This window comes from Cervus canadensis, chromosome 9, assembly GCF_019320065.1.
Source record: "Cervus canadensis isolate Bull #8, Minnesota chromosome 9, ASM1932006v1, whole genome shotgun sequence".
NCBI lineage: Eukaryota > Metazoa > Chordata > Mammalia > Artiodactyla > Cervidae > Cervus > Cervus canadensis.
Window position 1 is genome coordinate 77,109,323 of NC_057394.1, and position 17,057 is coordinate 77,126,379.

Below are 17,057 nucleotides of genomic sequence, written 5' to 3' on the forward strand. Positions count from 1 at the left end.
TGTTATGGTGGTCAGTGATCTTTGATGTTACTGTTGTCATTGTTTGACGTATTTTAGTAGTAAAGTATTTTCAGTTAAGGTATATTCTTTGATTTTTTAAGACATAATGTGATTGCACACTTAATAGACTATGGTATACTGTAGATGTAACTTTTATAAGAACTGAGAAACCAGAAAATTTGTGTGACTTGCTTTATTGTAATCTTCACTTTATTGCAGCAGTTTGGAACCAAACCACAGTACCTCTGAGATACACCTCCAACCTCTTCACATCCTCCCATGTTCTTTAAATCATCTCTACATTAGTTATAATACCTAAAACAATGCAAATGCTGTGTGACTAGTTACAAATACAGTGTGAATACCATGTAAATAGTTGTCTGCATGGCAAACTCAAGTTTTGCTTTTTTTGAACTTTGGGGATTTTTTTTTAATCACACTTGATTGAATCCGTGAATGCATAACCTGTGGATGCAGAGGGCAGACTGTACTGATGCAGGGAGTGTGGAGGAGGAGCAGGTCTCTAAACTTCTAGTTCATCCCAGGACACTCTGCTACCTTATCTGTAGACCGCTCGATTTGTGCATTACTTCTCTTGTGGATGTTCTCTGTCACTGCATGTGGAGAGGAAGGGGCGCACAGAGGCCCTCTTTTTAGCACTTGTGATATGAGAGTGGCAATGATAAGGCATATTCCCTTCTAATCTGAAGTGCGCAGCTGAAAGTTGTACTGGGCTACCTCTACCTCTTTTAGGTGGCAAAGATAGCTGATGACAGAAACAAAAATTAAAAGAACAGGGTTTCCAGTCTTGTGGTATATTTAGAAAATGATGGGCGTAGTCTTTACCATTAGTTGTAATCATTTCAGCGATTCCTCAAGTGTTGGCTGGAAGCAGTATATGCCACATCAGAGATCTGGCAAATGTGGCCATCAAAGATTACGCCTGATTGGCTTTGCTCCTGTGAACATGTGGGCACATTCACAGCAGCCAGCCCACATGTTGTTTCATAATCCTCATGTGGTCCAGAGGCCCATCCTTCTGATCACTTTGTGCTATGTTTGGAATGAGGATGGACCAGGCTTAAAGTGAGACATGCGGTGAGCAGTGGAGAGTCAGGTTTCTGGGATAGATGTTGGCAGATGTAGTTAGGAGCATCTGCTTAATACCCTGTCTGGCTTCAGAGCATGGGAGGTCAGCTGAAGGTCTTGTCTGACCAGTGTCAGGGTGCCAAGTGCAGCAGCCTGTGTATTTTTCATGCTCTATACAACCCAGACTGAGGTATAACCATCTGCAGGCTCTGTGCCAAATGTGATATAAATGATTGGTTAACAGGATTTATTTTATTAAATGAGAACATTTTCCTTGACCACTAATGAGCATGCAAATTTAGCCCAGAGTTCTCACTTTACTTCCAACCTTCATTTCTAGTTGGCCAAATACCAGTTACTCTTTCTGTCACTGGTTTGGTAATTAACTTTTATAGGCACACAGTAAACTGAACCAGCAACAGTAATGAACAGAGCTGAAATCACAGTAAGAATATTAGCAGGTTTTTCATCAAAAAGTTTGGAGGCCAGAAGGCTGGCTGATTCAAAGTGCTGAGAGGGAAACCAAACCAAACCCTATAGACCATGAATCCCATATCCAGCAAAACTAATTCAGAACTGAGGAAGAAATTAAGATATTGTCAGATAAATGAAAGCTGAGGGAGTTTAATACTAGATCCCTGTAACAAATTCTAAAGAGAGTCCTGAAGACTGAAACGAAAGGACACTCATGCTGTATAAAGAAATAAAGATCTCTGTGCGGGTATATGCATAGGCAGTTATAGAAAATATATTGTTAACAATGGTTTGTAATTCCACTTTTTGTTTTCTACATGATTTGAGACTAATACATTAAAAATAGTGTAAAAGATAGCATTATTGAAACCATTTTGTACATTTTGTTTTCTACATAATCTTAGAGACTAATGCATAAAGAAGAATAATTACTAGTCTGTGTTTTTGGACACACAGTGTATAAAGATGTAATTCTGTGACATCAGTAATTGAAAGTGTTTGGGGATGTAGCTGATAGGAAGGGTTTTGTATGTTATTAAAGTTAAGCTTGTATGAATTCAAATTAGAATGTTAAAATTTTTGGATATTAAATGTAATCACCATGATAAGTACAGAGAAAATTAGCTGTAGAACATACACAAAAAGAAAGGAGAAAGGAACCAAAATGTTTTACTGGAAAAACTAAACATAAAAGGAGACAGTGATTCAAAAGGTGAGGGGCAAAGAGCTATAAGATATAGGGAAAACAAATAGCAAAGTAACAGAATCAAGTCCCTTCTTACCAATAATTATTTTAAGTGTAAATGGATTAAATATCCAATCAAAAGACAGAGATTGGCAAAATAGATAAAAAGATGAATGATCCAGCTATATGCTGTATACAAGAAACAAATCAGTTGAGTATGAAAGGATGGAAAAAGATATTTCATACAAATAGTAACCAAAAGAAAGTGGGGTGCCTGTACTAATTTAAAACAGGATAGACTTTAAATCATCTTTTGGTTTCATGTAGAGGAATCCAGTGAAATTCTAGGTCATGAAGATTTACTGCTTTGCTTTCGCCTAAGATTCTTATGTTTTTAGTTCTTTCATTTAGATTCAGTTCTAACATACCGTGTAAGGCAGAGGTCCAAATTCATTCTTCTGCACGTGGATATCCAGTTGTCCCAGGACCATCTGTTGGCCAGATTACTTTTAAAATATGTGTCATACCAGGGAAACTGGTCACTCACTCAACTCTTCCTTCCTGGCAAGGGTAACTCTTCCTGGCTGGGAAGTTCCCTCTTGGTGCTGAGCAGTGCCGGCTTGGGGATGGGATGCAGCAGGCAAAACGAAGCTGCCTGCCTGCCTTCTCTTCTGCAGTTATTCTCAGGTATTTCGGTTTCACTGTGTTGCTGAAGTTTCTTGAGTAGACTCGAGCTCTACCAGAGCTGTTTCTGTTTGTGGATAGATGGCTGATTATTGATCTTTGTGGGTAAGCAGTGGCTGGGGCTCCTACATCACCAGTTTTTTCAATGTACGTCTTAACTCATCAGAATCTATTTCAGATATACACTGAATTCTGGTGAGATGCAGGAATGTTACTCCTTCACAGTTCTATGTGTGTTAGTCACTCAATCGTGTCCAACTGTTTGCGACCCCATGGACTGTAGCCCACCAGGCTCCTCTGTCCATGGGGATTCTCCAGGCAAGAATACTGGAGTGGGTTGTCATTTCCTTCTCCGGGGGATCTTCCCAACCCAGGGATCGAACCTGGGTCTCCTGCATTGCAGGCAGATGCTTTATCGTCTGAGCTACTAGGGAAGCCTTGCATTTACAGTTCTGTAGAGTTCCTTTTCATCCTCTGGTGTTGTTAGTTTTATATATAATACATCTATACACATTACAAACCTAATAATACATTGCTATAATTGTTACTTCATGTATTTTCATGTCTAGAAGCTGAAAGAAGCAAGACAGGGAGTATATATGTATAGTTTATTGTAATAATTTTCCTATTTACCATTGCTGGTCTTTTCATTTGTTTCTGTGGATTCAAATTATCATATTGTGTCATTTTTCTTATTCTAATAAACCTTTGTTTTCACCTAACTCTTTTGTGCTATGATTGTCAAATATGTTACCTTTGTGTATATATATATATAATCCTAAGAATACAACCCATATTATTATATTTGAATCAGAAGAAGAAAGGGGAAGAAATGTGAATTTAAACTGTCATACATAATTCCATTTACTGATGCTCTTCACTTCTTGTGTGTAGACACTTTTGTGTGTATTTGAATTACTGTCTGGGCTACCTCTTAGCCTGAATATTTAATATTCTTGCAAAGGAGGGTCTGATAGAAACAGATTCTCTTTTTCTGTTTATCAGAGAATATATTTATTTCACCTTCGTTTTTGAAAGACACTCTTTCTGGAAATAAGATTTTTAGTTGGTAGTTTTTGTTTTTGTTTGTTTTCCTTTCAGCACGTTGAATGTGGCATCATGCTGCCTTGTGGCCTCTGTTGTATCTAGTGACAAGCCAGCTATTTATCGATTGGGGCACATTAGTACAAAGTGGGTTACCTTTCTCTTGCTGTTTTCAAGATTTTCTCCTTGTCTTTATCTTCATTGAGCTTCTTGGGGGTGTGTGTTTGTGTGTGTGTGTGTGTACTATAAAACACGTTTGGAAAGTTTCTAACCGTTAGTTCTTTGGATATGTTTTCTGATCCCTCTCTAGTTCCTCTCCTTTTGGTATTCCCATTACACATGTTGGCTTCCTTACTGGTGCTGCACATTTCTGTGAAACTCTGATCATTTTTCTTTTCTTCTTTATTCTCTCTGTTCTTTGTATTACATAATCTTTATTTGAAGATTAAAATAACTTGCTGATTCTTTCTTCTGCCATTCCAGTATTTTGTGGGATCCCTTTAGTACATTTTTTCATCTCAGTTATTAACCTTTCCAATTCTTGAATTTCATTTTTAAAATAAGCTGTATCTCCTTCTGATATTCTGTGTTTGAGACACTGTCATCACACCTTTCTTCTTTAAGTGTGGCTATTTTTAGTTAACCCCAGGTATGTGTATAATGGCTGTTTTAAAGTCTTTGTTAAATTTAACATCTACACCCTCTCAGAGTTAGTTTCTGTTGCCTATTATGTGTTTTTTCCTTGTACATGGGTCACACTTCACTTTCTTTGCAGATTTTTTGTTGAAAACTAGGCATTTAAAATAATGTAGCACCTCTGGATACTGATGTCCCCTGCCAGAGGTTTCTTATTATTTGCTTATTAATTTGTTTAACAACTCAGTTGGACTATTTTAGTAATATTCATGATAATTTCGTGCATGTGTGCAAAGTCACTTCAGTCATATCTGACTCTTTGTGACCCTACGCACTGTAGCCCACCAGACACCTCTGTCCATGGGGTTCTTCAGGCAAGAATACTGGAGAGGGTTGCCATGCTCTCCTCCAGGGGATCTTCCTGACCCAGCTATCTTCCTGACCCTGTGTCTCTCATATCTCCTGCAGGTGACTTCTTTACCACTTGTGCCACCTGGGAAATCCCATTCATGATAGTTGTAAAGCCTCTAATGTCATTCATTCTTCAGAGGCACAACCTTGGGCATGTCATCCTGGGTTGACAATGGTTTTAGCAGGGCTCTTTTTTTTTTTAGTGGATTATGACTGCTTTATAGTGTTAGTTTCTGCTGTACAACGAAGTGAATCAGCTGCATGTAAACATACATCTCCTTCTTCCCGGGCCTCCCCCCACCCTGCTCCCATCCAGCCCATTCTCATCACTTGTGCTAGTGGTTCCTGTCAGTTTCTATATGGCCAGTGCTAGGTAGTGATGAAGTGCACACCGTCCACAATGATGTGTGAAAAAGATAACATTGTTGTCAATTTAAAAGACTTTCTTTAAAAATGATAATTCTTTATTGTTTTTTTGTTTGTTTCAGATGCCCTTTGCTTTATGGTTGTAATAGTTATGGATGGTAGAAGTCTTTTATTGTCATTTCTTGGGAAAATATAAAAATATAAACTTGGCAGGACTACGACAATCTCCCTTTTATATATATCATATTTTAAATTAATTTTTACATGGGTAATAAATTCACATGATTAAACAATTAAAGATAACAAGGAAAAAGTGAATGGTCTCCCTTGTACCCTACCTCTGTTATGATTTCTATTTTTGTGATTCTTTATGCATATATATATGTGTGTATATATTAATATATATAAATACTATTTTTACCTCTCTCAACCTCTTTTAGACAAAAGATAATATTCACTGCTCTGGCCCTTGCTCTTTCACATAAACATATTATACTAGAGGGTTTTTTCTGTCTGTATTGATATATAGAAGTATTTCTCATTCTTTCTTAATAGTAGCCTAGAATTCAAAGCAGGAACAAGCTATTATTTATTTAAGCAGCTTTCTATTAAGGAATGTAAGACTGTTTCCAATCTTCTGCTACTGTAAACAGTGCTACAGTGAATAACCAGCATATTTGTCATTTAATACTCCTGCAAGTTTGTATTTAATCTGGACAGTTTCCTTGAAGCTGAATTGCTGGGTCTGAGGATAAATGAGAAGGTGGTTTGATGTTGACAGACTGTCATCTGTAGAGCAGTGAGGTAGGAGGGGTCTACCAGTTTTCACTACCATGAGAGGTGTGTGAAAGGACCTGTTTCCTCACAGCTCCACATGCAGTTAATCTTTGGGTTTCTTTATCAACCAAATAGCTTTGGTGCCTCAGATGGTAAAGAACCTGCCTGTAATGTGGGAGACTGGGTTCAATCCCTGGGTAGGGAAAATCCCCTGGAGAAGGGAATGGCAACCCACTCCAGTATTCTTGCCTGGAAAATCCCATAGACAGAGGAGCCTGGCAGGCTACAATCCGTGGAGTCGCAAAGAGTTGGACATGACTGAGCAATGACTGAGCAACTAACACTACTACTACCAACCTAATAAGGGAAAATGGTTTATCTGTACAGTTTTATATTACATTTATATTACTAAGAAAGAGGATGTACAGATTTTCCTGTGTTTAAGAGCTATCTGAATTTCCTTTAATGTTAATACTTTATGTATTTTGCCTGTTTTTCTGTTCGGTGGCTGGTCTTATTCTTCTTGATTTTCTGGTTATTAATATTGTTTTGTTTAGTCATTAAGTTGTGTCCTATTCTTTGTAACCCCATGGACTGTAACCTGCCAGACTTCTCTGTCCATGGGATTTTCCAGGCAAGAATACTGGAGTGGGTTGCCATTTCCCTCTCCAGTTACTAACATAATTGCTTTATTATTTAATACAAGGATTCTCATAATCTCACATCTTCATTAGCATTATAGAGTTCTCTTCTTTGTCGTCTTTTTTAAACCTGAATCCCACTTTGTTTCCTATTAAGGTTGTAATCTCCGGTTTTTGATTTAATGTATTTGCATTGCCCTGTGCTGTGCGCATGTGTGCTCAGTTGTGTCCGGCTCTTTGCGACCCCAGGGACTGTAGCCCTCCAGGCTCCTCCATCCATGGAATTTTCTAGGCAAGGATACTGGAGCAGGTTTCTGTTTCCTACTTCAGGGGATCTTCTGACCCAGGGATCAAATCGTCATCTCTTGTGTCTCCTGCATTGGTAGGCAGATTCTTTACCACCATGCCACCTGGGAAGCCCTTGCATTGCCCAATTCTCCTTTATTCATCCTTCTTATTTTTAACTTTTCTAAGCCATATCTTATATATATGTATAAGCTCCTCTTTATCCATTATTAGAGTTTTATTTGGTCTCAGTTCTGTCAACATATTTCACATTATGTTTTCTTTTTTAGAGTTTATTTTATGAGCTTTTTACTCTGTGGGGTCTCTCTGATTTATTTTTGTCTCAGTGTTGAATGTTGAGAGGCAGGTTTTCCAATGCATAATGTACCAAGTTTCCATTTATTTCAAGAATTTTCCTTGATATATTTTTATTTTTTCAAAGTTTTTTGATATTTTAATAAAAATAGCTTGTCTTTATGTAGCTTCAAATGTCAGTGTACCTTTAATGACATATACCTTTATTTGTTCAGTTCTTTCCTAGTACTCTAATTATGTACAAATTGGGTCACCTTTGTCTTCTTTAGCTCTCATTGTGCATGTGTACCATTTTGCTTATCTCTTTATTTCCATTTTCCATTGTTCACTTTTCATATCATCTGTGTCACTTGTGCTTTTTTAAAAAAATTTATTTATTTATTTATTTTTTCAGTGGGTTTTGTCATACATTGACATGAATCAGCAATAGATTTACACGTATTCCCCATCCCGATCCCCCCTTCCACCTCCCTCTCCACCCGATTCCTCTGGGTCTTCCCAGTGCACCAGGCCCGAGCACTTGTCTCATGCATCCCACCTGGGCTGGTGACCTGTTTCACCATAGATAATATACATGCTGTTCTTTCGCAACATCCCACCCTCACCTTCTCCCACAGAGTTCAAAAGTCTGTTCTGTACTTCTGTGTCTCTTTTTCTGTTTTGCATAAAGGGTTGTCGTTACCATCTTTCTAAATTCCATATATATGTGTTAGTATGCTGTAATGTTCTTTATCTTTCTGGCTTACTTCACTCTGTATAAGGGGCTCCAGTTTCATCCATCTCATTAGGAACTTTGGTTCAAATGAATTCTTTTTAACGGCCTGAGTAATATTCCATGGTGTATATGTACCATAGCTTTCTTATCCATTCGTCTGCTGATGGGCATCTAGGTTGCTTCCATGTCCTGGCTATTATAAACAGTGCTGCGATGAACATTGGGGTGCACGTGTCTCTTTCAGATCTGGTTTCTTCAGTGTGTATGCCCAGAAGTGGGATTGCTGGGTCATATGGCAGTTCTATTTCCAGTTTTTAAAAGAAATCTCCACACTGTTCTCCATAGTGGCTGTACTAGTTTGCATTCCCACCAACAGTGTAAGGGGGTTCCCTTTTCTCCACACCCTCTCCAGCATTTATTGCTTGTAGACTTTTGGATAGCAGCCATCCTGACTGGCATGTAATGGTACTCATTGTGGTTTTGATTTGCATTTCTCTGATAATGAGTGATGTTGAGCATCTTTTCATGTGTTTGTTAGCCATCTGTATGTCTTCTTTGGAGAAATGTCTGTTTAGTTCTTTGGCCCATTTTTTGATTGGGTCATTTATTTTTCTGGAATTGAGCTGCGGAGTTGCTTGTATATTTTTGAGATTAATCCTTTGTCTGTTTCTTCCATTCTAAATTATTTTCCTCCTCAAATCTGACGGCTGCTTTTCACCTTACTTATAGTTCTTTTTAGTGCAAAAGCTTTTAAGTTTCATTAGGTCCCCATTGTTTAGTTTTGGCTTTATTTCCAATATTCTGGGAGGTGGGTCATAGAGGATCTTGCTGTGATTTGTGTCGGAGAGTGTTTTGCCTATGGTTCTCCTCTAGGAGTTTTATAGTTTCTGGTCTTACATTTAGATCTTTAATCCATTTTGAGTTTATTTTTGTGTATGGTGTTAGAAAGTGTTCTAGTTTCATTCTTTTACAAGTGGTTGACCAGTTTTCCCAGCACCACTTGTTAAAAGGTTGTCTTTTTTCCATTGTATATCCTTGCCTCCTTTGTCAAAGATGAGGTGGTCCATAGGTTCGTGGATTTATCTCGGGCTTTCTATTCTGTTCCATTGGTATATATTTCTGTCTTTGTGCCAGTACCACACTGTCTTGATGACTGTGGCTTTGTAGTAGAGTCTGAAGTCAGGCAGGTTGATTCCTCCAGTTCCATTCTTCTTTTTCAAGATTACTTTGGCTATTCGAGGTTTTTTGTATTTCCATACAAATTGTGAAATTCTTTGGTCTAGTTCTGTGAAAAATACCGTTGGTAGCTTGATAGGGATTGCATTGAATCTATAGATTGCTTTGGGTAGAATAGCCATTTTGACAATATTGATTCTTCCAATCCATGAACACGGTATGTTTCTCCATCTGTTTGTGTCCTCTTTGATTTCTTTCATCAGTGTTTTATAGTTATCTATGTATAGGTCTTTTGTTTCTTTAGGTAGATATACTCCTAAGTATTTTATTCTTTTTGTTGCAATGGTGAATGGTATTGTTTCCTTAATTTCTCTTTCTTGTTTTTTTCATTGTTATATAATATAGGAATGCAAGGGAATTTTCTGTGTGTTAATTTTATATCCTGCAACTTTACTATATTCATTGATTAGTTCTAAAGTAATTTTCTGGTAGAGTCTTTAGGGTTTCTATATAGAGCATCTGTCATCTTGCAAACAGTGAGAGTTTCACTTCTTCTTTTCCTATCGATTCCTTTACTTCTTTCTGCTCTGATTGCTGTGCCAGAACTTCCAACACTATGTGACACAGTAGTGGTGAGAGTGGGCACCCTTGTCTTGTTCCTGATCAGGGGAAATGCTTTCAATTTTTCACCATTGAGGGTGATGCTGCTGTGGGTTTGTCATATATAGCTTTTATTATGTTGAGGTATGTTCCTTCTATTCCTGCTTTCTGGAGAGTTTTAATCATAAATGAGTGTTGAATTTTGTCAAAGGCTTTCTCTGCATCTATTGAGAAAATCATATGGTTTTTATCTTTCAATTTGTTAATGTGGTGTATTACATTGATTGATTTGTGGATATTAAAGAATCCTTGCATTCCTGGGATAAAGCCCACTTGGTCATGATGTGTGATCTTTTTAATATGTTGTTGGATTCTGTTTGCTAGAATTTTGTTAAGGATTTTTGCATCTATGTTCACCAGTGATATTCGCCTGTAGTTTTTTTTTTTTTTTTGTGGCATCCTTTTCTGGTTTTGGTATTAGGGTGATGGTGGCCTCATAGAATGAGTTTGGAAATTTGCCTTCTTCTGCAATTTTCTGGAAGAGTTTGAGTAAGATAGGTGTTAGCTCTTCTCTAAATTTTTGGAAGAATTCAGCTGTGAAGCCATCTGGTCCTGGGCTTTTGTTTGCTGGAAGATTTCTGATTACAGTTTTGATTTCCGTGCTTGTAATGGGTCTGTTAAGATCTTCTATTTCTTCCTGGTTCAGTTTGGAAAGTTATCCTTTTCTAAGAATTTGTCCATTTCTTCCAAGTTATCCATTTTATTGGCATAGAGCTGCTGGTAGTAGTCTCTTATGATCCTTTGTATTTCAGTGTTGTCTGTTGTGATCTCTCCATTTTCATTTCTAATTTTGTTAATTTGGTTCTTCTCTCTTTGTTTCTTAATGAGTCTTGCTAATGGTTTGTCAATTTTGTTTATTTTTTTCAAAAAACCAGCTTTTAGCTTTGTTGATTTTTGCTATGGTCTCTTTAGTTTCTTTTGCATTTATTTCTGCCCTGATTTTTAAGATTTCTTTCCTTCTGCTAACCCTGGGGTTCTTCATTTCTTCCTTCTCTAATTGCTTTAGGTGTAGACTTAGGTTATTTATTTGGCTTTTTTCTTGTTTCTTGATGTAAGCCTGTAATGCTATGAACCTTCCCCTTAGCACTGCTTTTACAGTGTCCCATAGGTTGGGTTGTTGTGTTTTCATTTTCATTCATTTCTATACATATTTTGATTTCTTTTTTGATTTCTTCTATGATTTGTTGGTTATTCAGAAGCGTGTTATTTAGCCTCCAGGTGTTTGAATTTTTAACAATTTTTTTTCTGTAATTGAGATCTAATCTTACTGCACTGTGGTCAGAAAAGATGACTGGAATGATTTCAATTTTTTGAATTTTCCAAGACTAGATTTATGGCCCAGGATGTGATCTATTCTGGAGAAGGTTCCGTGTGCACTTGAGAAAAAGGTGAAGTTGCTTGTTTTGGGGTGAAATGTCCTATAGATATCAATTAGGTCTAGCTGGTCCATTGTGTCATTTAAAGTTTGTGTTTCCTTGTTAATTTTCTGTTTAGTTGATCTATCCATAGTCGTGAGTGGGGTATTAAAGTCTCCACTATTATTGTGTACTATTATTTCCTCTTTCATACTCGTTAGTGTTGCGACATATTGCCGGTGCTCCTATGTTGGGTGCATATATATTTATAATTGTTATATCTTCTTCTTGGATTGATCCTTGATCATTATGTAGTGTCCTTCTTTGTCTCTTTTCACAGCTTTTATTTGAAAGTCTATTTTATCTGATATGAGTATTGCGACTCCTGCTTTCTTTTGGTCTCCATTTGCATGAAATATTTTTTCCAGCCCTTCACTTTTAGTCTGTATGTGTCTCTTGTTTTGAGGTGGGTCTCTTGTAGACAGTATATATAGGGGTCTTGTTTTTGTATCCATTCAGCCAATCTTTGTCTTTTGGTTGGGACATTCAACCCATTTACATTTAGGGTAATTATTGATAGGTGTGGTCCCATTGCCATTTACTTTGTTGTTTTGGGTTCACGTTTATACAACCTTTCTGCATTTCCTGTCTAGAGAAGATCCTTTAGCATTTGTTGAAGAACTGGTTTGGTGGTGCTGAATTCTCTCAGCTTTTGCTTATCTGTAAAGCTTTTGAATTCTCCTTCATATCTGAATGAGATCCTTGCTGGATACAGTAATCTAGGTTGTAGGTTATTCTCTTTCATTACTTTCAGTACGTCCTGCATTCCCTTCTGGCCTGGAGGGTTTCTATTGATAGATCAGCTGTTATCCTTATGGGAATCCCTTTGTGTGTTATTTGTTGTTTCTCCCTTGCTGCTTTTAATATTTGTTCTTTGTGTTTGATCTTTGTTAATTTGATTAATATGTGTCTTGGGGTGTTTTGCCTTGGGTTTATCCTGTTTGGGACTCTTTGGGTTTCTTGGACTTGGATGGCTATTTCCTTCCCCATTTTAGGGAAGTTTTCAGCTATTATCTCCTCGAGTATTTTCTCATGGCCTTTCTTTTTGTCTTCTTCTTCTGGGATTCCTATGATTCGAATGTTTGGGCGTTTCACATTGTCCCATAGGTTCCTGAGGTTGTCCTCATTTCTTTTGATCCTTTTTTCTTTTTTCCTCTCTGCTTCATTTATTTCCACCATTTTATCTTCTACCTCACTTATCCTATCTTCTGTCTCCATTATTCTACTCTTGGTTCCCTCCAGAGTGTTTTTGATCTCATTTATTGCATTATTCATTTTTAATTGACTCTTTTTTATTTCTTCTAGGTCTTTATTTAACATTTCTTGCATCTTCTCAATCTTTGTCTCCAGGCTATTTATCTGTAACTCCATTTTGTTTTCAAGATTTTGGATCATTTTTATTATCATTATTCTAAATTCTTTTTCAGGTAGATTCCCTATCTCCTCCTCTTTTGTTTGACTTGGTGGGCATTTTTCATGTTCCTTTACCTGTTGGGTATTTCTCTGCCTTTTCATCTTGTTTAGATTGCTCTGTCTGGACTGGGCTTTCTGTATTCTGGAGGTCTGTGGTTCCTTTTTATTGTGGAGGTTTTACCCAGTGGGTGGGGTTAGACGATTGGCTTGTCAAACTTTTCCTGGTTAGGAAAGTTTACGTCGGTGTTCTGGTGCGTGGAACTTGATTTCTTCTCTCTGGAGAGCAATGGAGTGCTCAGTAATGAGTTTTGAGATGGGTCTGTGTGTTAGGTGTCACCTTGGGCAGCCTGTATGTTGACGTTTAGGACTATGTTCCTGCGTTGCTGGAGAATTTGCTTGGTATGTCTTGCTCTAAAACTTATTGGCTCTTGGGTGGTGGTTGGTTTCAGTGTAGGTATGGAGGCTTTTGGATGGTTACTTATTACTTAAAGTTCCATGTAGTCAGGAGTTTTCTGGTGTTCTCCAGTTTTGGGCTTAAGTCTCCTGCCTCTGGATTTTAGTTTTATTCTTCCTGTAGTCTCAGGACTTCTCCAACTATACAGCACTGATAATAAAACTTCTAGGTTAATGGCGAAAAGATTCTCCCCCGTTAGGGACACCCAGAGAGGTTCACAGAGTTACATGAAGAAGAGGAGAGGGAGGAGGGAGATAGTGATGAGCAGGAGGAGAAAAAGGGGGACTCAAGAGGAGAGAGACAGATCTACGCAGTTGTCTGTTCCCAGAGTGTTCTCCGTAGCCCAGACACCCACCAAGATTCACAGAATTGGATTGGGAAGAGAAGGGGAAAGGAAGAAATAGAGGTGTTCTGAGGTAGAAAACAGAGAGTCAAGATTGGGAGAGAATAATGAACACACTCCTGAATAAAAATGGGAACTGAATATTGGATTCTTAAATGTTCACAATTTATATCATATATTGAAAAACAAAAATTAAAAATCTAGAGTAGAGATTAGACTCTTAAAAATACTATATTAAAAACAAAAACCAAAACACACACACACAAAAATTTAAAAATATATATGAAGTTCAGTTTAAAAAATAGGGCTTCTCTTCTTTTTTTTTTTTTTGGTAAGGTTATAGTGTATTGAAAATGAAAATTAAGGAGTAGTAGAGGAGTACTAGAGGACTTTAAAAGAAATAAGAGAAAAAGAAAAATAGAAAACAGAAGAGAAAAAAGAGAAAAAAAGAAAAAAAAAAGAATTTTCCCTAATTAAAAAAATCGTAAAAATCTATGAAAATGAAAGTTAAGGAGTAATGGGGGAGTAATAGGGAATTTTAAAGGAAAATAAAAGAGAAAAAATAAAAAAGAAAAAATTAAAAAAAAATTTTTTTTTTTTTCTTATTTAAAAAAAAGTAAAAATATATCTAGGAATTTCTCTGGAGCTGTTGCGGTCAGTGTTGGTTCGGCTCAGTTTCAGATATCTCCTCGTTCCAGCTTACACTTCTCGATATCTACAGGCCTCTTCCGGTGTAATCGGTGTTTTCTACAGGGATTTTAATCTGTTGCACCGCTCTCTTCTGAAGCGGTTCCCTTTATTTGGCTTCTGTTTGCCGGTTTCTTCAGAGCCTCATTTCCGCCCTGACACAGGCGGGCGGAGGTGGACTCTTCTTATTCAGGTAGCTAGTTCTGTCGCCCTGCTGGGAGGGGCTGGCGCTGCGGGGAGGGGCTGGCGCTGCTTTCTCGGTCTGCGCTGCTCAGGATCCCGGCTGCTCTATATGGAGCGCCCGCGCGCTGAGCGCAGCTCCAGCCCTCGGGTGTTCCACAAAAGCGCGGAACAAAAGGCTACGTCCGCTCTTGTGCCTTCCCTGTCAGAGCGGTCCAGGCAGCCAGGAGCTTGACAGGCGCACTATCCCCAGGTGCGGTGCGCCCACTACCTTCCCGCGGTCCCAATCTCGGTTTCCGCCGGCGCCAGTCGGGTGCGTGTGCCTTCTGCCCTCTGCGTCCCCAGCCCCAGTTCCCGCCCGCGCCGGTCGGGTGCCTGCGCCCTGTGTCTCTCCGCGACCTGCTCCCACCTCCGGCGGGTCTGGGCCAGTCCACAGTCTGCGAGCTCTTCTCTGGACTTTCTCGGTCCCTTTGTTCTGCGAACAGCCGGCAGCGTGTTCGGGCCGGTTAATTTTCTCTCTCTTCCCTGCTCTCCCACAGTTCAAGTTGGCAACTCACAAAAGCTCCCTCCGATTGTCCTCAGGGCACTCAGGCCCGGACCCTACCCCAAGCAATGCCGCCCGCCCCTCTCCGTGCCGCCCCCACTTGCTGGTGGCGGATGTGGGTGTCTGGGGTACTTTTCTGCTGAGAGTTGCTTTTAGACACGTAATCTGTGGGTTTTATTTATTGTTTCCCTCCCAGTCAGGTTGCCCTCCTAGATTCAAACACTTCCCCCAGGCCCGCCAGTGTGAGGGTTTCCTGGTGTCTGGAAACGTCCTCTAAAGACTCCCTTCCCGGGACGGATCTCCGTCCTTAGCTCTTTTGTCTCACTTTTTATCTTTTATATTTTGTCCTACCTCCTTTCGAAGACAATGGGCTGCTTTTCTGGGCGCCTGATGACCTCAGCTAGCGATCAGAAGTTTTGTGAAGTTTGCTCTGTGTTCAGATATTCTTTTGATGAATTTGTAGGAGAGAAAGGGGTCTCCCCGTCCTACTCCTCCGCCATCTTGGCTCCTCCCTCACTTGTGCTTTTTACAGTATCACTTTTCCCATGTACTAATTCACGTTTCATTTCTGTGATAGTTTTCATTTTTTCTTATTTGGTTCCTGAGTTCTGCAACTTTAATTTCATCCTCTGTTACCTTACTGTATGCTCGTTACTAAGTTCTTTGAAATTCACATGAAATATTTGAACATGATTTTTATTTGCTACGTAGCAATATTTTTCAATGAGAAATACTCTTTGTCCTAAAATTTTCTGTTTTCCCAATATTTTTATTTTATGCTCATTGATTCAACGCATTTCTAGTGACTTTTTCTTGTAACTCATCCAAATAAATTTTTCTTGGACTGGGTTTTGCTGAAGGTTGGTGGGTGTTTGCGTACATGCACATAAGTACGTGTGTGAATGAGTAGGTATATTTGTACATGTGCGTGTGCTCACATGTGTGTGTAGGGGTAATATGTGTATGTAGGGTTCATATCCTAAATGTTTTTTCATTCTCTACCACACAGCCAATACAGCTTAGCAACTGAACAACAGTAACAACAACACAAACTGCTTTATGCCAAAATGGCTCTTCCATGTTATTTTTCTTTATTTTTTATCCTTTCCTTCTCCAAGCCAAACTGTGTCCAGAGAGACTTCAAATATTCCTGCTAACCCCAGTTCTTACTCCCATTAATAAACATATCTATTAGGTTTGCACATCAGAGTGAGACCTCTTAGCTTCAGGAACTATATTTTTCTTGGCCCCGAGACCTCTAGCCATTTTTATGATTTTTTTCTACATCTCTACTTGGTTTTGCCCAGTCTAAGTTCCTTCTGGCATCCTCACATTTTTTGAACTGTACAGATAACTGTACTCTAATTTTACTGAAAATAAAGTTTGTGTCCCGCCCCCCCCGCCCCCCCCCCCCCACCTTTCTCCTTGTTGGTTTTCATATGACTTCTAGGAGGAGGAGAGAAAAGACACTGCCTTAATGCAGCCGTGTTCATGGTGGAGGTCTCTTCCCCTCTATTAAATTTTAAAGCTCTAAAGCAAGAGAGTTCCAGAAAAACATCTATTTCTGCTTTATTGACTACGCCAAAGCCTTCACCTGTGTGGATCACAATAAACTGTGGAAAATTCTGAAAGAGATGGGAATACCAGACCACCTGACCCGCCTCTTGAGAAACCTGTATGCAGGTCAGGAAGCAACAGTTAGAACTGGACATGGACCAACAGACTGGTTCCAAATAGGAAAAGGAGTATGTCAAGGCTGTATATTGTCACCCTTCTTATTTAACTTATATGTAGAGTACATCGTAAGAAAGGCTGGGCTGGAAGAAGCACAAGCTGGAATCAAGATTGCCGGGAGAAATATCAATAACCTCAGATATGCAGGTGACACCACCCTTATGGCAGAAAGTGAAGAGGAACTTAAAAGCCTCTTGATGAAAGTGAAAGAGGAGACTGAAAAAGTTGGCTTAAAGCTTAACATTCAGAAAACTAAGATCATGGCATCTGGTCCCATCACCTCATGGGAAATAGAGGGGGAGACAGTAGAAACAGTGTCAGACTTTATT

The 17,057-nt window shown here is 38.8% G+C and overlaps 1 long non-coding RNA gene across 3 annotated transcripts in view; it reads left to right on the forward strand.

Moving 5' to 3' along the window:
- The window catches only part of LOC122447189, a 349,507-nt gene that overhangs the window by 40,724 nt on the left and 291,726 nt on the right, over nucleotides 1-17,057 (forward strand). The window contains exon 1 of one of the 3 annotated variants that reach the window (XR_006271156.1): nucleotides 2,835-2,935. The exons of the other annotated variants lie outside the window; for them this stretch is intronic. This is a non-coding gene — a long non-coding RNA (uncharacterized LOC122447189). Of the gene's footprint in view, nucleotides 1-2,834; nucleotides 2,936-17,057 lie in introns of those variants that run through there. 3 annotated transcript variants of the gene reach the window in all.